This window comes from Agelaius tricolor, unplaced genomic scaffold (genome assembly GCF_023055355.1).
Source record: "Agelaius tricolor isolate 1412-34295 unplaced genomic scaffold, bAgeTri1.0.p SCAF_2, whole genome shotgun sequence".
Classification (NCBI taxonomy): Eukaryota; Metazoa; Chordata; class Aves; order Passeriformes; family Icteridae; genus Agelaius; species Agelaius tricolor.
Genome location: NW_027269262.1, coordinates 42,316,669 through 42,340,526, shown reverse-complemented (window position 1 = coordinate 42,340,526; position 23,858 = coordinate 42,316,669). Strand labels below are relative to the sequence as shown.

The 23,858-nt window shown below is 38.1% G+C and overlaps 1 protein-coding gene across 2 annotated transcripts in view; it reads left to right on the top strand.

Moving 5' to 3' along the window:
* LDLRAD4 (low density lipoprotein receptor class A domain containing 4) overlaps nt 1-23,858 on the top strand; it is a 286,905-nt gene that overhangs the window by 53,371 nt on the left and 209,676 nt on the right. The window lies entirely within an intron of this gene.

Below are 23,858 nucleotides of genomic sequence, written 5' to 3'. Positions count from 1 at the left end.
AGGGCCAGATATTATTTTATTTTCACTTGCAATTCTGAATATTTGTCTTTAATTCCATATGAAAATGTTCATATTTGCCTATGCTAATTTAATAAGCCCTTGGAAATGTAAGAATCTGAGCTGTACGTTATTAGAGAAACTTGCTGTGATGTACAAAATATTAAGCAAAAAGAAACCATGAGACTTTCAGAGTGCTGACTTAATGGAGTGTTCTTGGCCATAGTTCATTTGTCCCTATCATTTACTATGGTTTTTATGGTGGGGAAAATGACCGTAATAGGTTTTTTCATGCTCATCACCTCCCTGTAGAAGGGAGGCAAAGGCAAGTTGGAGGTGCAGCGAGCTCGCTCTCCCTGCTGTCCTTGTTACTGTGTTCTCTAGGGTGTGCCAGGTTTTAATGGCAGTGGCTGTGCCTCTCATTCCTGGTGACTGGCATGCATGTGGTGTTTCCTTTGTGCTGTGAATCCTAAGAACCTCCAAGCACAATGTGATCCCTCTGGATAGAGGTACACTTTATCAGGGTGTGATGCTTTAGTGGCTGCTGAAACTGTTTGCACGCATAAACTTTGAAATATCATTCAACTAGAATTTTGGCCTCCAGTGTTAGAAACATTCCCCTCTTCTTGAAAAGCAGATTCCTTACTATGTATATTTGCAAAAATTTAAGTTCTGATGGTAGCTTGTCCTGATGCTTACAGGAGGCAGCCGTAGTTGTGACAATGACTGCTTCCTTGGACTGCTTTGCTCTCTGTGGTGGTGGGCATTTCTTCAGGGGTTCTTCCTTGTGGGGTGGGAAAGAAGGAGTGGTTGGTCAGATCAGACCCTTTTAGGACCTCAGCTGTATTACAAAAAATATGAGCAATCTGGATCTTTTGAAAGATGTGTGAGATGTATTTAGAAATTATCCTGAGGGTCACAGGGTATCTTCTTTATCCAAAACTACCCCAGACCCTTTCTTGGAAACACCAGTCTTTGAAACTTTTCTTATAAAGTCTGTCTTTTTAACAAGGACTAAACAAGATATTTTCTCTCTTCTTTGTGAAACAACTGAGATGTTCTGTCTGAAATTAAAATACTTTAAAAATTAAGACAAGGCAGAGACTTGACATGAAAAAATACAGGCCAATTTCTAAAGCTTAGCAGTTTTAAGGGATGAACAGTTCTCTGATCCCTAATTGTAATGCTGAGAGTCAGCTGCATTGATCCTTCCTCTTGCTGGAGAAGCAATACCACCAATTTACTAATTGCCCTAATAATATTACCTGGAATATGTTTTAAATACCTGTGTAATCTTTTGTTATATTTTTTTCTGTCATTCCTTACTAGTAAAATAGATCAGCAGCAGAGAAATTGTATATGCTTAGAGGATCCTCCTCTTGTCCTCTTTTTTTGGGTCATTGAAATCTCTCGCTTTTCAGAGGCTTTTGTACTTTGTTTTTATGTTGAGGGTATTTTTGACAAGGAGTCAATGCTCAGATTGCAGTTTTAGTTACTATGGAGAAGCTTTCCCACAGAAAAGCTTATGCTCTATTTTCTGAACACTGAATTTGACCAACTTCCTCTTAACTTGCAGTTCTGAAGTTCATTTTGTACCAGTTTTCTTTAGACTGAAAATTCTTTTGGCTCAGGCATGCTTCCTCTTAGCCTTTGCAATCTGTAGTGTCCTAATGGAAAAAGAAAAAGATGAGGACTGTGACAAAAGAGGAATATATCCTGAAAGCCTGCAATATGAGAAGGGAAATAAATGTAGCTGCAGTCTGATTGTTGGATTCTGTTGAAAGAGAGCTATGGCATGGCTATCTTGGAAGTGAGTTTATTGGAGATTTCTAGTATATACTATATTTCTGATATATGTATGTTAGTTCCTCCACTTGAGGATATGGTTTCCTTACACAAGGTGCAAGGTTGTTGGGGTTTCCTTTTTATGTTGTATGAATTGTTTGAGTTGTTTAAGTTTTTTTCCCTGGGAAAAACTTCCTGGGTCTGGGCTGAATGGCAGCAGCACATGTATTTAGGTACATATGTAGTTGTGAGGTTTTTTTTGGTACTTTCTGAAGTTTTTCTTTGTGTCTGCTATACTGAATACTGTTTGAAGAGGTAGCTACATTAAGGTGTAGTTCAAAGTGGCAGGAAACCATATGAAGCTGGGAATTTAATCCAGAAATAGATTGTGAAAGGTTCTGAAAGCATTTTATTTTCACCTGCTCGGTCAGCATCTGTGCTGAATGAACACTTACTCTTAAGCCCACTGTTCTCAGGCTGGTTAGATTGTGTGATTTTTATTTTTTCTCACCTCCTTCAGCAATAGGAAGGCATTTCTGCAGCCTTTGAAAGGCCCAAAGGTTTGATAGAATTGTGCTGCAATGCAGGCTTTCCTCCTGGTCCTGTGCAGTCACTGTGATGTGAAGGGTAGGAACCTTTTTCTTTTCATCCTTTTATTTCTTTCAAATCACCCATTAAATACCTGAGAAAAAGCAGGCTGTTGGGGCAAAAAAGTTTTCTGCATGATAAGAAAAGTTGGAGAAGAAGAGATTTGGAGAGGGAGCAGCTTTCTGGGTTATGCCTGGAAGATTATTCAGATTTGGGAATGACTTCAGAACACAGGGCTTAACCCCAACATCTTTTCAAATTCCTAACTAAACTAAAGACAGATCAGTTTCTCACCAATTATCTGTAAATGCGGAAGCATTTTAAGCATTTAAGCATTTTCACTGGTTGTTGACAAAGTCTAAGACATAATTAATGCTTTCTGGTCTCATTTTTTTTTAAGGTACTATATGGGATGAGGAAGGAGTGGATCCTCTATAAAGGGTCTTAAGGTTTCAAACATTGGAAGAATAATAATATTATCAGATAACCCATGAGGAAAGAGACACATAAGAACTGCAGATCACACTGCAGCTGATCTTCAGAGATTGGGATTAGAACCAAGGTGGTATTTTCTGTCTCCTCTTTTTCCTATCTGTATACATATTTTTACTCTGGAATTTCAATATTGAAATCCTTAAGTAAAATCTGAAGTTCTTAAACTACAAAGAAATTGTTTCCTGAACAGATGACAGAGTAATCCTGAGGAGTGCTGGGTTTTGCTTCCTCTTCCTCTCTTTTGTGGCTCTGTCTCACTGAGGTTTGCAAGAAAAAGCTCATGAACTCCTGCAATGGATAAAGGCTGATGCTTCTTGTGTATAATCACAAGCAGGCTGACAGAGACACTTTATCAAAGTGACAGTTATTGTGTATAGAAGATTAGTGATAGACAGGAAAGATTTTGTTATGAAGTCTTTCCCAAATCATGAACATTTTCAGTTGCGTGACCTTTTCTAGTTTAATTAGTGTAAATCTTAAAAGTGCAAGGCATCATGATTAGAGAAGACAAATGTTGTTCAGCTGAATTGCAGAGCTTATCCCCTGAATTTGGTATGAGGCATGGTGTTCCTTGCTGGATTGCAAAACTGAAATTGGCTCTTAACAAAGGATCATCTTGAAAAATCAAATCCACATCCATGTTTCTAATACTAGCCATACCTCTTGTGGTTTTGCTACTGCTGTCAGCTTGTATCTTCTTGTGTAAAGGTCTTAGATGCCTCAACACTTCCATTAATGTTTATAAAGAAAGCAGTGATTTAATATGTGTGGCTGAAAAACACATTTCCTGCAGTTGTCCCAGCAAATTGCAGGCTCTCTTGAATTACTCTTGAATTACATTTTCATATGTATTACCTGATCCTCAGGTAATACCTACAAAAATGTGAACTGTTCATTCATATCCACACATTTCTCAGTTTGGTTCTGGGAGAGGAAAAGCAGCAGGGACAAAATACTGAAGATTCATGATGTCATGAAGCTTAACTACCTTACTGTGTTGTGTTGTCATTTAGTAACTTCTGAAAAAGTTTGTGTCGTTTTTGTTCTGTCTTTGGAAATGCAGTTTATTTGCTTGTAAAGCAATGACTCTATAATATTGTGATAACTTGGGGTGTTCCAGACTCCTCCTCTCCAGTCTTCATTGAAAGTGTGTGTTAGGGTACTGCAGCCAGGTTGTCTCTTCTACATAATTTCTGTTTTCTTTCCAAAATTCTGGCCATGACACCGGTTTTGCTGTTTATAGGAAGCATTTGAATATCTACTGTCTTAATTGATGTAAGTTTTAAGTCAAATCTTTATATAAAAGCTTAGAAAATATAGATGAGCACAGTTTCTGCATGTATTATTATTGCTTCTTGAATGTTGTCTTTATAGTTATTATGGAGACACTTCTGATGGAAAAAGTGTTTAGGACTTTATAGCTGATTTAGAATTATGTGCCTGTATTTGTATCATGTTCATTGAATCAGAGGAAGAGGCATCAAAAGCCATTTTAGAAGAAGCTATTGCTGTTTAATACTGGTTTTATATTTATTATGCAAATGACCTCGAATAAACCTTAATTTACTTGCCTCAAGTACTAATAAAATAACATTTTTAGGTAGCATTTTAATTTAGTTGCTCCATTCTGTACTTACAATAGGGTTAGCTGTGGGAATGTGTTTTATAGAGTTTTTTTTTTTAAATGATTTGGCATTGTGTAGTTGAATAAATAATTTGCATTTGAAATGTGAAAAAGTCAGCACCACTTAGACTCCTTCACTCTTGCAAGCTAGTCTGCCTTTTTGTCTAAGCTAATTCAGAAGAACATGTGTTTGCACACATGTGAGGAAAGCCAATATCCAAAACATGACAAAAGAAAGGATTTCTTACGTAAATACCCTGTGTTCCACAGTGAATCAGCAGTGTCCTAGAGCAGTGAGGTTTTTGAGGTTTAACAAGCAAATCTTATGAAGACTTCAGTTAAAAAAAACCCACTTTAAATATGAAAGAATAATAAATCTTCTCCGTTTACCTTTAATTTTGACCTCATTTTACAGCTCCTCACCCATACAGTCAGTACAGTGATTAGACTTGTCCAAGGCCATCCACATGGCCTGAATGTTAGCCATGATGGCATCTCCTCTAGGAATGCTGAGAGGTCTCCCAGATGTAGGTGGGTAGAGGTATTGACATGACTGGACCCTCAGTGCCTACACATGAAAAACAACTTTGTTGTGGCATCTGTGATATTTTAGCAGCACAAACTTTTAGTTACGACAGATGCATATCAGAGACGACCAAAGCTTTCTCGTCTTCCTATACAGCTTGGCACACAGATCAGGGAAGTTCTGCTTTGAACTTCAGTACAAAATGGAAATCCTGTAGCTGGCAACTGCATCCAGACATAGATCTGCACCTAGTGTGCTTTTAGTAGCTTATTATTGTCTCATGAACTAGATGTTTCTTTTACCTGCTTTAGGTTTTATTTTTATTTGGTGATGTGGCTTTGATAAGACATCATGAGTTTGATCTCTTTTCTAAGGAAAATTCACAGGACCTGGTGTTTTGGCTTCAATTTTTTTTTTTTAAACACAGTACTCTTTGTGGCGGAGCACAGCTTGACTGATGACAGCCTAATGATAGAAAAGTTTGCTTTGAAATGGGGTTTGGTTTAGAGCAGGAAGTTCTGATGTGGTCTTGTAAGGGAAACGTGATGAAGGAGCAGGGAATATTTCTGCTGTGTTGTTAGGAGACCTTATGTTTTCCCTAATTTTTCTTGTTTTTATCTGTGTTTTTCTCTGTTTTACTGAAGATGTGCTTCACTTCCTAAGTTCAGAGTGGTGGTTTTGTGTCAAATTCAGTTCAGCACATATTCATTAGCTTTTTTTTTTTGTCATCTGGAAGAAATTGCAGTCTTGCAGAACTAAAAAATGTAATTTGAGATTTTCTGAGCTTGGAACTTTTCCTCATTGTTAATATTTGTTTTAATTTTGGGGCAGCTCATCACTTGCTGCATGGATTGTGTTCTCCTCACCAACAAAAAAGAGATGTCATTGGAGTAGGAAATATCAACATTAATGCCAATTACTGCAAAAATGCTGAGAGTTTTCACTGGAAGAGACACTAAGTCTTGTTAAGCTTCAACGCTTAACAAATGCCTAAGACACAGACCAGGGAAGTGGGGAAAGTTTTTTATACATCTGCAGACTGATGGGCCTTGATTTGTTTCTGAATCATGCAGTTATGGCTGTTGTCTGAAGTTCTTGATTAAATAAAACATAAGTGTCTAGTATAGCAGGATCTAAAGAATCCCAAAGGATTGAATATGGCAGTTGCTCTGTTTTTATGATAATATTACCCTTTGCCCTCTTGTTTATCACCTATGAAATTGATTACATTTTCAGTGATATTAAATTAATATTGCAGGCTTAGACTCTAGATGCAAATTAAACTTTTGATTAAATCTTCATTGATTTCAGGTAATGTATGAATTTCAGTCCAAGTACATGAACGTAATATTTAAAAATGCCATTTCTGTAATGTAGTAGTGAGTACATGGGAAATTTTGCTGCCCTTCTGGTGATTGAAGAAGCAAGGTTTTCTTCCCTTGGTATGCAATAAACCTTGTGAGATGCATTCTACCTGGAGAGCATTATAGCTTAAATAAGGAATAACCGTGGAACTGTAATTAAATACAAATTGCAGTGCTAAAGCACACTCAACAAATTATCACTTGATAGAGTTTTCATGGTTCTGAGGAGGCTCTTTTAGATGAAGGCAAATTTGAATGCTCTTGCTTTAATTCTACACTTCTGCTATAAAAACTCACTCTGTTGCCAACTTTCTAGTTTTTATTTGTGCTTTAGACTTTCTAGCTTTTCAAAGAAAAGGGTTTGATTTTTTTTCCCCCCTTAACTCAAAACTCAGAGAAACTCTTGCTCATGTGTTTTACTGTTTGTTAAGTGAAGCTTTGGTCATCAGGGCATGACTCTGGCTTTATTAAGCTGGAGCTGCTGGGCAATTCTTGGGGACTCACTGGGTTTGCTTGCACTGGGGAAGTGTTCCAGGCTGTGATAGCAGCCTTTGCCATGCACCGACACTGTGTGACACTAACAGTATTTATACAAATGTGACACCAAGGAACAACCTTGGAAGATGAGAACTTGTGTTTTCAGCATAAGGTCTTTGTTCTAAAATTTCTAATTATAATTTTGAGGATTAAGTTAAAGAGAGAAAGATACACTTAAAATACAGGACTTAAAAAAATTTAATACAAGTTTTTGGTTTAGTTTCATTTACCTTTTCAGTTGCTGGCTTATAACCAGTCTTCTTGCTGAAGATGAAATAAGCACATTTAGTGCAAAATGAACATCAAATTTCAAAACACTTAAAAAACCAATTCTGAATAATCAGCGTTTGAAGGTACATTAATATTTTATATTGAACTGTGTATTAATTACCAGAGAGATGTTTTCATTTTCCTTTTCTTTTGGAAAATTAAAGTATTTGTATGAGCTATGGCAGACTGCTACCAAAGATCTTGTCTTCTGAAAAATTCTAGTAAACTGAGATCAGTCTGGCTGAGATTTTTTGGTGAGGGTGCAGCTGCTTGGCAGTTAATGTGACCAAAGGAGATTGGTAGTGATGGTAGGGTGGCTTTCATGTGTGCAGAGGGTTGTTTCTAGTGGTCCTTTTTCCTTTCCATCTTCTTGATGGAATGTGAAATACTAGGTTTGGATTTTATCTTAATACAGCTGAAGTTTGGTCTTGTTAATCATCAGGTCCAAAGTTTGTATCTGGTGGAATTCTCTGGAAAAATGATGCATCCTTCAAAGCTGGTTTTTTTCCCCCTAAAATACCACTCTAATTTAAGGAATTCATGTCAAACTTGTAGAGCAAACATTATACAGAAGCACATTACAATATTACTATGTACTAGGGGAAATATATCACAAGGAATTTATATTTAAAAGGGAATTCTAAGAAAAAGAAATGTACAGATTTGATTATTTTGGAGGGCAGGCAATGAGAATTGCTTTTCTCCATCCTGAACTTAAGTGCATTAGACACTGAAATACTAATGAGGAAGATAGACTGGATGATAATTTTTTTTTCATTTCAAATATTGAATCTTCTGCTTTCTCTTTTCCTATGTTGTGCCCAGGATTTATCCTGCTAGTGATTAAAAATATTCCAGTGTGGGCAGTAGAACTGTAAGTTTGATAGCATATCTTGCAGTATTGCCTAGCAAAATTTTATTTCATTTATCATAGCTGTTTAAATGATGCTGATTATATGTGTGTTTTCTTTCCTCATTTCTTGATTATTGTTCTCTGGTCTTCTTCAGTGCATTACTTGAAAGTTGTTTTAATATATTATAAATATTCATATTAATGCATCCTTTTAATGACTCCAGGCCTAGATATATTTTTTTAGTAAATGCATTTTAGTTACAAGCATTTGTACCTATTTTTCCCTCTATTTCTCTGTAACTCTCTGAAATGTCATATGATGTCTTTTAGCTCTTTCCTTTTCTGTGACTACAGAACACTTGTGGTTGTGTGCTTAGAGCCATTCCAACTATCAATTTTCTGGACAGCAATTATCCTAAATCCACTTCAAACTACAATGAAGTTGCTCTCAGCTTTGTCCAATTCAATATGAAGAAATTCTTTTAAATTCTCTTAAATCCCTACTGGGCTTAGAAAAGGATGAACTGTATGGTGGCTGTGTTTGATCTTTCTGTTTTCATTTTAGTTAGTAAATGTTATTTTTTCCCCAACATTGCTTTAAAATGTTTTCCAGTTCTGTTTTCCTGTGAGGTTGCTGATGTCCTGTTCTTAGGACATCTGCCTTGAGCTTTGACTGCAGTTGCTGCATGAATAACTGCTGAACTGGGAACACTGCAGAGACAGCTTTTAGACAATATATATTTATAAAATTCAGTCTCTTTCCCATTGATAAAATCATGATGAATTAAATTGGAAGAGTAATCTATTTTTATATTATTTAATTAAGCTTTTTCCTCTGTGCCCCAGTCTCCCCTCCCCATGTTAAGGAGAAGGCCCGTAAAGTAAAATAGTAGTAGGGGTAACAGTATATTTACAAGTTTTTTGTATTTTTCTTCAGACTGCAGCACTTTGTCAAATGTATGGTGCTTGAAGCTCATCAGGTGCAAACGTACAGCTGAAATATGGACTGGAATTTGAGTGGAAAAAAGCATACCTTTCACTGAAGTGGCAGCCTGTTTATAGTGGGGGTTAACCTTAATTTAGAGCTGCTTTGGCCACTCAGTTTTCTATGGGAAAAATGACTGCCCTGTTAGCAGTAGAAGGAAAATGTGTGGAAAAGCTGAAGGAAAAAAGCTAATAATGTCCTGTGCCTGACCTCACAGAGAAACCTCTTCCTTCCCCCAAGCCAACCATGATAAAGTCCCGTAAATTTTCTCCTCATGTTCTAGCTGTGTTTAAGCAGACAATACAGAAGATTTGAAGCTGTAACAAGATGCCTTTCATACTTGAAGAGTGGCACTGAATTTAAGCCTTTTCTTTTCTGGATGTTTTCTTTTGACTAGACATTAGAATTGTTTTGGTTTGACTTTTATTTTTTTCTCCACCGGATATCTGCTAGTGAAGGGTAGTTGTTGGATGTACATTTCAGCATTTAATTTTTTGGCTCAATGACCCATAGCTCCATTTGTTGATGTTTTGGGGAGGGAGTAGATTAGTGTTACTGTCTTATGTATGAGATAAACTTCAACACTTAGTGCTCAAGCCTAAAGATAAAGATGCAGAAAAAAAAAAAAAGGAACATTAGCTTGCAATATTTATTTTGAAATAGATTTATGCAGATTAAAGTTGGTTTCTGTATATAACATTAGCCAAAATTTTATAATATAAACATGATTCTCTCTGACTGCAGAATTGAGTGAAATGTATCATACGGTCATATGGGGATATAAATGCCTTTTAAGAAAAGTTATATTTTATAATAGGAACGTTGGTTATAAAGTGTTCAACTAAGTAGGTAAATTCTTGGTGCAAATCCTTTGAGAAGCACAGCTACACTTGGGATGCAGTCAGTTTGCCTCTGTTTTTAAGATGAAGTTCTTCTCCCTTGTTTAGCATCTATTATTTAAGAAAAACCTCTTGGAATTCCTGAAAAAGTCAAATCAAGGTCGACAAGAGTGTCTCAATATTGTAACGATTTAACCAAATTTCTTATCCTAATGCTTATAAGAATGCCTGCTGTCCTGCCTTTTCAAGCAGTGAGCTATGTTGTGTCTTCAAGTTAATCAAAGTGTGACAGTGAAGTCAAAACTAGTCTTTCTTCAGGAATGCCTTCATTGTGTTTCAGAAAATGGTGAAGGCAGTCAGACATTGGCAAAGGTGCTCAGATCCAAGGGCTTGTAAGCCCAAGTTTCTGCTCATTTGCTATGTTTAATAAAAGAGGGAAGAGAAAGGACAAATTTTTGTTACTAAAATTTGCAAGTTCTATTTTGAAGCAGCTTTAAATGTTTTCAATAATAATGAGCTAGGTCTGAGTCTAGTTTTACACCCAGAGCTCGTGTGCTACAAACTGGTTTGGGGTAACTGCAGATTGCTGTTCGTGATTTGAGCAATGCGGGGAATTTTCACCTTGCGGGAATTCCCTGCTCAGGCGACCAGGATTCAGTGGCCACCAGCGACAATGAGTGCAAAACTGGTTGTGGATTAAGGAGGAGAAATCTCTTACAGGCTGCTCTGCCATCTTTCTGTGTGACCTCAGATCGGTTCCTCAGCTCTTTCTTCTGCTGAGTTGCGTCTGTGTGCAAAGGGTTATGTTACTCTTTGGACCACATTCCCTCTCTTTGTATACCTGTGCTGACTGATTTCACCAGGGTTACTTCTGTTCAGTACAAATGTAAGGCGAGAAGCAAGGTTTCTGTTTACTTTGTCAGTGACATTTGACAGCATTCAGCTTGTACGTAGAATATAGAGCAGTATTTTCCTAACTTTTTCCTCCTTATTTTGCATGTTATGGTGATGAACTTTTCAGGATATAAGACTATAAGCAGGTCAAAGATGAATGTACTAACAGGTGAGAATTAGTCTCTTCCCTATACAGTGCTGAGTTTTACATGCTTATGAACTTTGGACATGCAGAGGAGCTCCTGGATGTCAGTGAGAATGTCAGTGATGTTGTCTCACACTTCAACTCTGTCCTACAAGGAAAGGCCATTGCAGTGTGCCTCCTCTGGATATGCTAATGCACTGTGAAAGTGCACATCATGCCTGGATGGGCCCTGCTGATAAAATACTGCCTGGAGATGTCATAAAGTGCTAATGTGTCAAAGCCCCGCTTGCAGAGGGTGAATAATACTGCTTCAGAAAGGTCACATCTGCTGGAGTTAGCTGCTGGTCCTTCTGTCCTTCTCGCGTGGGGCTGGACTCCTCCTGGAAAAGTTCTGTTGTTCTTTGCAATCTCAAAATCCACAGTTTAATGGGTGGAATCAATAGGGGTGGTAAAACATCTTAAATTAGGCAGTGGGAAAGAAAAGCAAAATCTTACAGGCTTACTTAACTGGCTCATTTGAGTTAGGATGGTTGTCTGATTTCAACTCTTGCTACTGCAGCGTTCCCCAAAGTGTGTTACTTGTTCTGGAATTGCCTTATTCTCATTTCCAGGCTTCCTGTGTTTCTTTACCTTCTAATGAGAAAAACTCTTCCACTTCCTGCAATGATTCCTGGTAGTTACCTGGGACCATTTGCCAAGCAAAGGTAGTAGTTACTCTCACTTGATGAACACATTAAAAAAACCAAAACAAAACAAGTCTACCTTATATTTTTTTTTATGTTACATTTTACAGTAGCATTTGACTCTCCCCTTTTACTTAAAGCTTTATGCCTTTTTTCCTCTAAGGCTTTGATTATTTATTATCATTCATAAAATATTGTGAGCATGGTGTACAATTTGTGTACGTAACATTAAATAATAAAATAGGTGCAACTAAAGTATGATTTCAGTTAGGCTCTTGCAATTTTATTTGGGTCCTGGTTATTCTTAAACACTTTCTATAAAACATGTACATATAAAACTTACACATGTTAATATCTGTAAAAAAGAAAATCTTCAAACAACTTTAAGCTATAATGCAGTATATCAGACTTGCCAACTATTTCTAGTGTCTTGCAGGACATTTATGTTCATAGATAACCTCCCATCCTGGACTACTTTATTTACAAAAGTATGTGTCCATCATGCAGACTGTGTCATTTCAGACCTAAATCTCTGAGTTCTAGATGATCTGGCATTTTTTCTATTATGAGGAAGAGATGTTTCCTAAATAGTGAGGAAAAGGTTTATCTCTTCACTGTAGTTATAGGACTACAGTCTGAAGCAGAACTCTGCAAAGAGTAAATGCTCTTCCTCCTTTTGTTTCCTATTTTGTTTCTCCATGAATTACTGTTCTTTCACCCCACTTGGTTAGCTTAGAAGTTCTGATTCACCAGAATGGTCTGTTCTCCTAATGTTTGCTTAAAAAGGAAAAGCATTCTGAGTCTGCTTTTAGGAGTATATTTAAGTAATGTTCACTCTTCTCTTCCGCCAGTGTTTTCATTGCTGGGCATTTAAAGGATAGATGAGAGTTCATCTTTCAAGCAAATCCTCTGGTGATTGTTTCTATGCACCACGGTTGTTGCTTATTTAAGTTAGGCAAGCCACTGCCCAGCGTCACAGTGTTTTGTTTGGCTTTGATTTTTCCATTCCTGATGTCTGTTAGTAATTCCAAGTTTGGTATCTCACCTTTATATTTTCTTGTCTGTTTCTCTTTGAGGCTCTGGTTGAGGTCACTGCTGCTGCTTCACTGATGAAATTAAGTTTATTCTCAAACACTCACAAAGTAGGTACCAGATGATTTATGTACTGTGCAAACTGCAAGGTTCCTGGCTTCCTATAGGACAGTCCTTCTTTGTGTATGTAAAGTGTAGGGATGTCCCTCCACAGGAGAGAATTATTAAGGTTGGGAAACACCTCTAAGGTCATCTAATCCAGCCATTAACTCAGCACTGACAAGTCCACCGCTAAACCATATCCTTAATCACCACATCTACACATTTTTTGAATACTTCCTGGGATGGTGATTCAGCCACTTCCCTGGGGAGCCTGTTCCAGTGCCTGACCACCCTTTTAGTGAAGAAATTTTTCCTAATATCAAATCTAAACCTCCTCTGGTGCAACTGCCTAAATTTGCAGCACCTTGCAATTCTGTTAGGTCTGTGCTATACAAGGTCATTCTTACAATATTTGTCTAGCTTCAGCTGCCAAATGCTGTTTCCAACACACTTGGGTGCTTGTTTAGCATTTGTCTCTGTCTTTGAAGACTTCTGTTATTAGAAAACCCAGTGGAAGAGCCACCAGCATCTCCAGTGCTCTTATTTTCCACTGCTCTGAAACATCTGTTCTCTGGCATTTGTGGGGAGCAATGCTGGGTCATGGATGCCTTGGGCCTCATCCAGCCTACACCATTCTGAAGGGTTGAGTTCTGAAGGGCTGAGACTATGAGGACAAGGGAAGAGGCTTGATTTTGTCAACTTTTGACTTTTTGTCTAAGAATACAATTTAAAAATCGAGTAGAACTGAACCCCCTCTTTCTCCTAGGACTTGATGTCTCATTGAGTGCACTGGGGCATAAAGATGGATAATTCACATTGCTTGTTGCTTGGTACACCAAGAATGGTGTATTGCACATGACTGTGTTTGACCAAAGCTTTTAATCCCATGACAATGTTAAACATGGCATTTTAAAATGTTTACAAATTTAGAACAGCAGCAAAATAAAAGCTGACATTGGTTTATAGAAAAAATAAATAAAGTATCTCCCTAACAGTATCTCATGTGGCCCGATATAATTTTTTTCCCCTAAATTCTTGTTATATGCTTTGACCCAAAACTTTACAAATGTAGTACAGACTAGATAATGGGACAAAGATCCTGAAAATAATTTTAATCTACAGAACTAAGTTGCAAATAAAATCTAAGGTAGTGAGGGTACATACAAGATGGAAGTTACCATAATGGGTGTACACTGGACTAGATGGCAAGTCCCAAAAATTCCAAATTTGGGTATACTGAAAGTAAGACACTTCTGCCTAGCATAGGCCATTTGGTCAGCTTGAATGTGGTCCAGGAGAACTTTACTCCCTGAAGTAATTGACTGATCCAGGCTCTTAATTGGTCTCCCATACAATCAAGCTAAGCTATTTGATTCCTTACCTAGATGTGGGTTGGTTTTTTTTCCCTTGTGTTTCAGCAGCTTCCTGTTTTCATTCCAGTGTTTTTGTAATTCAGCATAGATTATGTGTACACCTGGTAAATTATCTTCCCTCTTCTCTAAGCATAAGGATGGGGGCTTACTGGGGAAATGCAATATATCTCTATTTGCTTTTGTTAAACAAAGGCCAACCTCAGTATTAACATTTCCAGACGTTTTCCTGACTTAGCTACAAAAAACATCTTCAGTAATTTTCTTGTAGCAGTGCAGCTGGGCAGGTGGATTGGCAGGAGGTCAGACAATAATGTGCCACTTTATATTCAGGTTTATAGTCATGCACAAGTAACACAGGAATGATTTTTTTAATGAATGGGCAAGCAATTGACAGTTCCAATTGAGACCTTGTTGTATTCATACCTTACTCATTATCAGCTGTACATCTTTTAAAGAAAACACCATGCTAATTGATAGCCACCTTTTGTTCATAATGATTAATAATATAAAATTAATTGTCTGAAGTGGGTATGGAAAGAGATGATCTATGTTAATCAATTATAAATGAAACCTTAATATTTGGTGAGTCTGACAGTGATCTTTGGAAACAATTTCTTAAAAGGAACATCTTTTTGAGTAATTATTTTTTCCTAAACATTACTGTTGGGAATTGACTGATGCTAAAGATATTGAGCATTTTTACCTTCTCTTTACTGGTGTTTGCACTGCCTTTTTTTTTTTTCTCCCCACTTTTTCTCACTTAGCTAAGTGGTAGACTTCTCCAGTGTTTTTTTGGTTGGAAAGTAGGGTTGAGTTTGGGGGTGGTAGTGGAAAGAAAAATAGGATTAAATAATAATTTTGAGGAGATATTTTATTTCTAGAGAGAACATTATTTTGCCTCATAGATTAAGCTGCCACACCTACTTCTCCTGTCCTTTTTCTTCCTGGAGGGCTCTGCTCGAGGCCCCAGTGACCTCCCTGGCCACCCTTCCCCACGGACACCTACAGGTTTAAATGTGTCCTGCTTATGGAAGGTTGTATTTGTCCCCTCACAGTTTTTTCCAAGCTTCCTTGCTTTCTTCAGTGTTGGGAAAATTCTGGTAACATGTAGGCAGTAGCAGGTGAGGATTTATGAAATGTGTCCCTCAAAAGTAGAAGGAGGAGTTTGATGATGCTGCATAAGCCAGAAAGGAAATTTCCTGGGCTATGGAGGAATGGATTCTTTCAATTGAAAGGAGTGCACACCTCAGCAGTGATCACTAAGGACTATAGTAGAGGAAATGTATTTGAATATCTGTATAGAGGCTTTGCCCCAGAGGTCCTGGTTGTCCTTGATGGGCTGCAGCTGCGATGTCCTTAATTGGGCTGCAGCTGTAACCAATGAAGATGACTGGGATAAAAGGGGGTGGGATAGCCAGTCAGGGAGAGCCTTGCAGGAGCCCTGACCTGAGACAGAACAGCGTGCAGAAGAAGGAGTCTACGAAGGTCTGCAGCCACGAGAATACACCGAAGAGGTATGGGCTTTAGAAGTCTGAGAATATCATTCTAGGACTCTAGAGAAATAATAGAACAACAACAATTAGTGACCCCGGTGTGATAGTTAACAGAAGATAAGGCAGCCGAGAGCTGTGGTGGCCAAGAGCTGCGACAGAACATAGCCATTGGCTCAAGGAGCTGTGAAAGAGTATGGCCTTTGAGCAAGGAGCTATGTGGGTTGTACATGGCCTGTGAGTCATGGGAAAATATGGGTGTTGTACATGTTCTGCAAGTCATGGAGAAATGTATGTATTGTAATTGAACATCTGTACAACTGTTAACTCAAGTAAAAGAAAAGGGGGAAATATAGTAGAGGAAATGTATTTGAATATCTGTATAGAGGCTTTGCCCCAGAGGTCCACATTGCCCTCAATGGGCTGCAGCTGCGATGTCCTTAATTGGGCTGCAGCTGTGACCAATGAAGATGACTGGGATAAAAGGGGGTGGGTTAGCCAGTCAGGGAGAGCCTTGCAGGAGCCCTGACCTGAGAGAGAACAGCATGTGGCAGAAGGAGTCTATGAAGGTCTGCAACCATGAGAATACACCAAAGAGGTATGGGCTTTAGAAGTCTGAGAATATCATTATAGGACTCTAGAGAAATAATAGAACAACAACAAGGACTAGATTTTTTAATCAAAGAAATTAAAAAAAAAAGGATGTTTTTGGACAGGTGTCACTTGTGTCTCTGGCACAATGTGTTTCCATGTCTTCCCTTCTGGGCCTATGATGGAGAAGTGAGTTGACATGCATCTGCCTGCTGTTTACAGGATCCACGTTGTGAGTAAGGAAGGGCAAGGAGAAAAATGTGCCCCTTTTTGTCAATTTTTGGTGCTGTTTTGGTGCTGCTTGACTTAGGGATTTCTTTAATGATGATTCACTAATATGTTAAAGAGGAATGTCCTCATATCTCCTTTGAATGGAAGGTTTATTGTACTTGATTTGTTTGCTGTAGTTGTAAGCTCTCTGGAGTAATGACCTTTCTTTTGTGGTTTGTAAACTGCTGTGTTTACTCTTGATGTCCTGCAAATTGCTGTAAAAAATAATACAGGGAGTAATGTAGCAGCACTTACCTCTTATTCTTTTTTCTATATCCAGTGTAATAAAATTATACAATTATGATTGAAGAAGATACAGAGGTAATGTAGTCTAAATGCTGTTGTTTCCAAGGAATTAGAAGGTATTTGTCAACCTTTAAATACCTGTGGTTTTTTTTTTTATTCAGTGAAGATGGATATGTAAAGTTGGGTTTGAAAAAGTCTGCTTTTATGTAGCTATTAACCTAATTTTGAGGGTGTTTTAAAATATTTAGTTAACATATCTATAGAGTCCAGTAATGTTTCAGCACGTGCTCTTTAAAAGCTCTGTCATAGTTAGTTTGCGTCAGGTATTTATGAACATAGGAGCCAAAATAAGATTGGTTGCTGTTATGTAAAAAAGTAAGTATTTTAAAATCTGACCCGAGTTTTGTCTTTTTTTCTTTATTTAATGATGAAAATAATGGTAATTTTTTCCATTTTGAAACTTAGATATCGGTTTTTGCAGTGTTTTTGGTAGTATTTAGTGGTTTTTAAGACTTCAAATTGCAGAATCAATGCATTATATGATAAATTTAATCCAGAGAAAAACTGGAAAATTGTTCTGAGGCACCCTGATTATTTTATTAAATGCCATGATTTTGGGAATTGGCAATTTAAAAGGCAATGAAATTAATTTAGAAGGCAACCTGTGCCTTTTAAAAGAGGGAGTTTTGTGATACACGGGGTACCATGCATTGAACAGAGACTGATATCGAATGTCTGCTGCTGTTCTGCAGTGATGAATCCCCTTATGAATGGCTGTGGAAAGTTTAAAGGTTATTATCTTGTGTTTGTTTACTTTGTAAAGATAAGATTTCGGAGAAAATCGAAGGGTACTGTCTGAAATTCCCAGTCACTGCAGTTCCATGGAGAGCATCGATCCCTTCCTAGAGGTTGCTGGGTACTCATTGTCTCCCTGTTCATTATAGGCTGCTGCTGAAATCTCCAATATTTCAGGTTTGCGATTCTTTTCTTGTTGTTTTGGCAGTTTGTCAAAATTAAATGGCTTAACCAAATCAATATGCTGTCTTGCTTGGTAACGTCTGCATTTCACATGTCAAGGTATTTTGCATTTTGAATGCAGTCACAATGGAATGAGCCACGGTGATTGCAAAAAGAGCCTTTTGGCCCTCCAAAGCCCTCTGACTGTAAGGAAACTTTCTGAAAAATAAACTTTGCTCACTTATGCAATCACAGCTTCCACTGAGATCAGTGGTAATTGCACACATGTGCCCGTGGGTAGGAGTGAGTCGGTAAAGAATAGATGCAGCAAGGTCAGAGACAGAATATAAGCTACAAGGATAATAAATTTTACTCAGTTTAGAACAACTGTTTATGTATTTGTATTTATTGGTGAAACAATTAATTGCATAGTAAGAAATAAAAAAAAAAAAAACTTCCTCTGTTGGGATGGCCTCTCTTTCCATGGGGTGACTAAGCTTTTCTCACCAATTTAAGTTGTGGTGATATGTGGATACATGTTTATCATTAGCTAAAATAACACAGCTGTTAAGACAAGGTTTATTGCCATACTTTTTCTGCATGCTAAGCACATTCTGTGTACATGTCAAACAAAATGCCAATTTAATCGGCCCCCTCAGAGTTTCCGAAGGAGTGATGATGAAAGTTTGGCAAGTTTATTTGCACCGTTCTGTACAAAATCTGCACGGCCATTATCTCCAGACACTTGCAATATGAAAAATGCCAATGGTGTTTTTACATACTTAAGAGACTAATAAGCTACAGATGTCAAAACTGTAAAGTTGAATTATCTTGAGCATGTATGAATATAGCAATACAGTTTTTTTAAAATTCGTGTGGAGTTATTTTTAAGCTGTGTTGTAGTACCCAGAGCTGTTTGTACCATTTCTGAATGACCACTGATTTAGTGAAATTATTGCCTGAATTGAGAACCCATGCTATAAGGAAAAATGAAAATTTCTTTTTAAAAGTAGTACTCATTAATTTGTTTTTAATTTGTTTGAAGCAAGAATGTAGAGGGAAGTAAACAAAAGGAAAATGGCTTGGTTTAGACAATTGTTTCTACATCGTTGTCTGACACCCCAATAATAATCACAGGTTGGCACATTCAAGTTGCCAGACATATACAGTGGTGAAAAACTGTCTGTCAGTCACAGAATAGATGGAGTCCAGTGCAAATGATCAGGATGTTCCCCTACTTCTGTTTCAGCAGTCAGTTTACTTTTTGCTTCATTTAACTTTCCACCCTCTGCAGCCACACCGGTATAGGAGCTATGGCTCTTCACAAAATATAACTTTATTCTTTCCAGGCAACATCTAAAGTATTTAATAATATACTTTATAATTTTCATTTTTACTTCACATCAGATCACAGTTTGAAGTGCTCAGGCTGAGGGAAAGGGAAATTCAGGCTAACATTTTTCACAGAGTCTATTTTGGGCATCAGCTCTGGGTGCCAAGCTTCAGAGGGAGGCTTTGACTTAAAGAGAAATCCTGTGCTCTTACCTTGTGCTCACTCAGGTTTGAACTACAGGATTCAGCACCTCTGTCAGGCTTTAAACCTTTCAGACCGAGTACCCCAATTTAGTTACTCTTTTTGATGAACTGACTTATGTGGGCTGCCAGAGGTCAAATGAACCCACCCAGAATCAGGCAAGAAAAAGACTTGTCTGAATGCCCAGTTTTGTGCTTAACTTTCAAGACTGTCTCCTTGGGCCTCTCAGAAAATCTCTTCTTTAATGACAAGCCAGGAAATCTTTTAACCAGACCTGAACTAAACGTTTATGTCCCCCTTTTTAATGCTTTCCAGACTAACAGTAATCTTTAAATACTGTTTTTCATGCATGGGTTTCTTAAATTTACCGCCTTTCTTTTTTTTTTTTGGTCTTGTTTATTCAACCCAAGTTAGTATTTGAAAAATAAGGAGGTAAAATACAGAGTACTTACAAAACGTGGATAATTTTGTAGCCATGATTACATGTTAATGCCAATGTGTCTCCAATCAATTAACTGTTTCCATCACAAGTGAGGAAAAACTCAGTCAGGATTATGGAGTTCACAGGACAAATGATGGACTTCCATGATACACCCACAAAGTGGATGATACTTTCATGAAGCTGAATGCAAATGTTTCCATTACAAGGTAATGGACAAGAGTGACTGATCAGCAAGCTTAATTTTTACATTTTTTCTTTGTTAATCCCTGATCAGATAATAACTCAAGGAATTTGCAATGCCAGCAAAACGCAGCTATGTTATTCTCAAGGGAAAGGTAGCTTATTGATATTTCAAATGTCAGTCCTCCAAGTGTATGAAACTAGTTTCCTCTGCATACAACAATTTCCATCCTGGAAATTATTCATGTCAACCTACCTAAGCACAGCAGCCAAGTGATGCTAAACCTTTTCCCAGTTTTGTTCTCCCATCCCTGCCCTAAATGTTACCAGGATTTCTGTGTTTATTGTAAAGATTTTTCTGTGAAAATGAAGTAATACAACTTAGGCACAGTTGGAAACAGGTTCATTTGTTTTCAATTGCTAGATGCTCTTCCATTCACATGTGACTGGAACCTTTGCTCCTGACAAGTTATATATAAAAATCAGTTGGATGAGGCGGGGGGATATTAAAACAAACAAACAGACCAGGAAAAAAAAAAAGAACAAAAAATTAATTTCAAATTACTGGATTTAGCAGAGTTGAGTGACAGTGTCCTGCTGTCCTGTTAAGACCACAGCATGAAACAAAACCTCTGTTTAAGCAGCTGCAGGAAGCTTTCACTTCCCTGTAGTCAGTTCTAGTTTTGAAATCTTTGTACTTGTTTGCTGGCAGCTTTTTTTGTTGTTGCAGTAATGATAAGGAGACATGACCTGAGAACTGGGGACATTACTAGCAAATAAATAGCAAGATTAGAAGAAAGAAACATGTTTCATACTTTAACTAATGGGTATGTGACTATGTGTTGTGTTGTAAGCTTGAATTCCAACAGCAGGTAACAGTCATGTACAGTTTTATTGTTGTAGTCTGAAAATGTGAAATGTGGGTGCTTTTAGTTACCTGGCAGTGTTGTGTTTTGATGAAGAAGCCAGTTATTTGCTCTTGCTGTTTGCTGCAGGAATAGAGAACTGATGTTTTAGCAGGGAGAAAAATAACAGGAGGGAATGGGAAAAATTATTTTATGTATTGCTGTATGTGGTAGCAGAGTGTTTAAGGTCAGTATTATTCAAGCAGTTGGCTGGTTAGATGCTGGCTGTGATGATTTTCTGCTCACTAACAACTTCTCTAGAAACCCTTTAATCACATCACCCCTAGGTATCCACAAGTTTTTATGCAGAAATGTTCACAGAGATGAATGCTTTATGACTGCCTTTTAAAATACCTTTCACAGCCAAGAAATATCATGCTTTCAGGCTCATGGTGTGATTTTGGGGTTGTCCTGTGCAGGGCCAGGAGCTGGACTGGATGATCCTTTTGGGTCCCTTCCAGCTCAGGGTATTTTCTGATACTATGATTCTGTAGGCATATTTGCTAGTGGAAATCATCATCTGCACATGTTTCTATGCCACTTGTACATCGATACAAGGTGTTGATTCCTTGATACAAGGAATACAAGTGATTTTCCTTTTTTGCCGATAGTACTTCCGTAAAGTTACAGGCAGCCGGTTCTATGTTGCCACAAAACACATTCCTCCTAAAAAGACTTACAGAAAGGTCTTAATCTTGTCTGGGGAGGGAATGAAGATCTCTTCTGCAGAACATGGTGATTCATCTTGCTGTGCTCAGTGAGGCCAGCCAGATACTAGGAAGTTGCTGAGCTGCTGAAACTTCTCTGCATAAGCTTTCAGCTCCAAAAAAATACTTCTCTGCTCCTTGATTGGGATATTGTTGTTCTTAGTCATCAGAGCCCAGGATCTCACCACACACCTCTGCCATGTGTGTAAGAACCCAGCTTTGTGCTGGGGAAGATCTAGATGAAACACAGGTTTTGTTTAAGTGTTGGGAACCTGTTAGTCATTCTTGCCACCACTGACTGACTGCAAAGTATCATAAAATAGTATCCATTTATTTTGAAAACTCTCTCTCTTGCTTATACATTTCCCCTGTTGACTTACAGTGAAAAGCAGCTGTTGAAGACTTCAAAGCTTTTTGTCCTCTGGTAGCCTGGTGTCAGTTCAAGGAGGAGACAATCTTTTCAGCAGGTGAAAGAGGCTGCTAAAAGCTTATGGGAGTTCTCTGCTAGGCAATTTCTGCCAGGGGCATTGCAGGTTTCCTCCTTGCATATCAGCTGAAGAAAGTTGAAGAATAAGTGGATTTGTGCATGTGCATTTAGAGATGATCTATCAACATAAGGTTAAAAGAAAAGGTTTCTAGGAAGTCCATGGGATCTTTCTCTGGGTTAGTGTACAATGACTGTGTAAGCTCCAGGATTTTCACTTCAACACCAGGCAGCATCTTAATAACACCTTGCAACATTTCCTGGCCCTGGGCAATGGGGCAAGCATTACAGGCCAGCAGTGGTGTTTTGTGTCCTGCATTGTGTCACTAGTCAAGAGGTACATCAACCCTTAGTGATAGTGCTAGGTGCAGTGTGCCAGTAGAGGCTTTCTGTTTCTTCAGGAGATACAACTCTACCAGCTTCCTTGGCAGAGCAGAGACAGAGTCATTAACATGATGTCTAAGTTAGATCCCCAAAACAGTTGCTTTCATGGCACAAACTTCATCTGAAGGGAATGTCTTTGCAGAGTTGATGGGGATAAGAGCCATCTGCTTCTTCATGTGTCCTCTCATGCAGCTTAAAGCACCTCATGTGATTTAGAGAAACTCAAATATGAGGCAAATCATTACTGGGCATGTGAAGATGTTGAACCAAGATTTTGTGATAAAGAAGTCTCAGGTGGCTCAGTCCTTGTTAGTTCCTAATAAGTGCAGTTGTTACTGGGCACAGCTTAGTCAGGAGAGCCTGTGGCTCAGAGCTTGGTGCTGGTCTTTAATGGGCCTGCCAGGAGGGGAGGATATGGAATTATGGTGCCTGGTAGGAGTATTAGGGAATTGTCATGTCAGGCACTCCTCAGTGAGAGAAGAAGCAAGAACCCTTCTTGGGATTTGTGATCTCCATAGGTTGGCTCTGAAAAGAGTGCTGCAAGCTGTCTTCTATTTTTGGTCATTCCCTGAATTAGTAAGAAAATCATTGGCCCTTGGACTTTACCTAGTAACAGTGAATGCCTGAAGTTTTATATTTGATGTCTAAAAGCTCAAGAGGGGAACCTTGTCAGGATTTGTGTTCTGCTTCAGGTTTCTGTTATTTCAGTAGTGACCCCAAGAAGACATAATTTTATAAGCAGAGAGCAGGCACCTGCTCTACATCTGTTCCTTCTTTTCATCTGTCTTCCAAAGCTCTTCTAATGTTGTTACAGTTATCTATCTTTTGTGTTGCTTGCCAGAAAGGTTATGATTCTCAGTTGTCATTTCAGGAGACAAAAGAATAGCAAAAAATCTTTTGTGGCTAGCAAGGTAATGTTAGTTGTGGTTTTTGATTGAATTACTTCTACTGCAGAGCATCTTACAGCCTCAGGCATTTGGATAATTTTGACTTTTCTTCTGAGCTCTCCAACCATTTTTATATTCTGCTGGAGCATCAGAGAGGCAGATGGGCCAAGACTGTGTCCTCCTAAGGTCTGTTTTAGCTGCAATTTATGAAACAGAAATGTATTTTTTGTTTTCTTCCTCATCCCAACTCTTTCAATAGCTTTAATATTAGAAAGAAAAAAAGTAGTAACATGTTCAGGGGATTCAGTGCTTATAGTTTTCTTTGCAAAATGTTTACTGAAAGTATCAAAGATGCAAACAATTATCTTTGGTATTGTATGTGTATCTTTGAAATTTAACTTCAAAAGTGTCAAGATGCATTGCTTTGTAATCCATTATCCAATCAAAAATCTAGTAGCACTTGTCTGTGGAAAGTGGAGAGTTTCTTCTGACTTCATGGTGGCTAGTAAAAGGTGATGCAAACCACTGTGATGTTTTCTAGAAGTCCTGGGACTTCGGTTCATCTGTAGCTCTCTCTGATTTACCTTAGTCCTGGGAATTTAGTGAGTTTTAGATGGGGGTTTAATGCCATCTGAAGGATGTGGAGAAATTACCTGTGGAAACGTGCTTGTGTTTCTGGGATAGAGCCT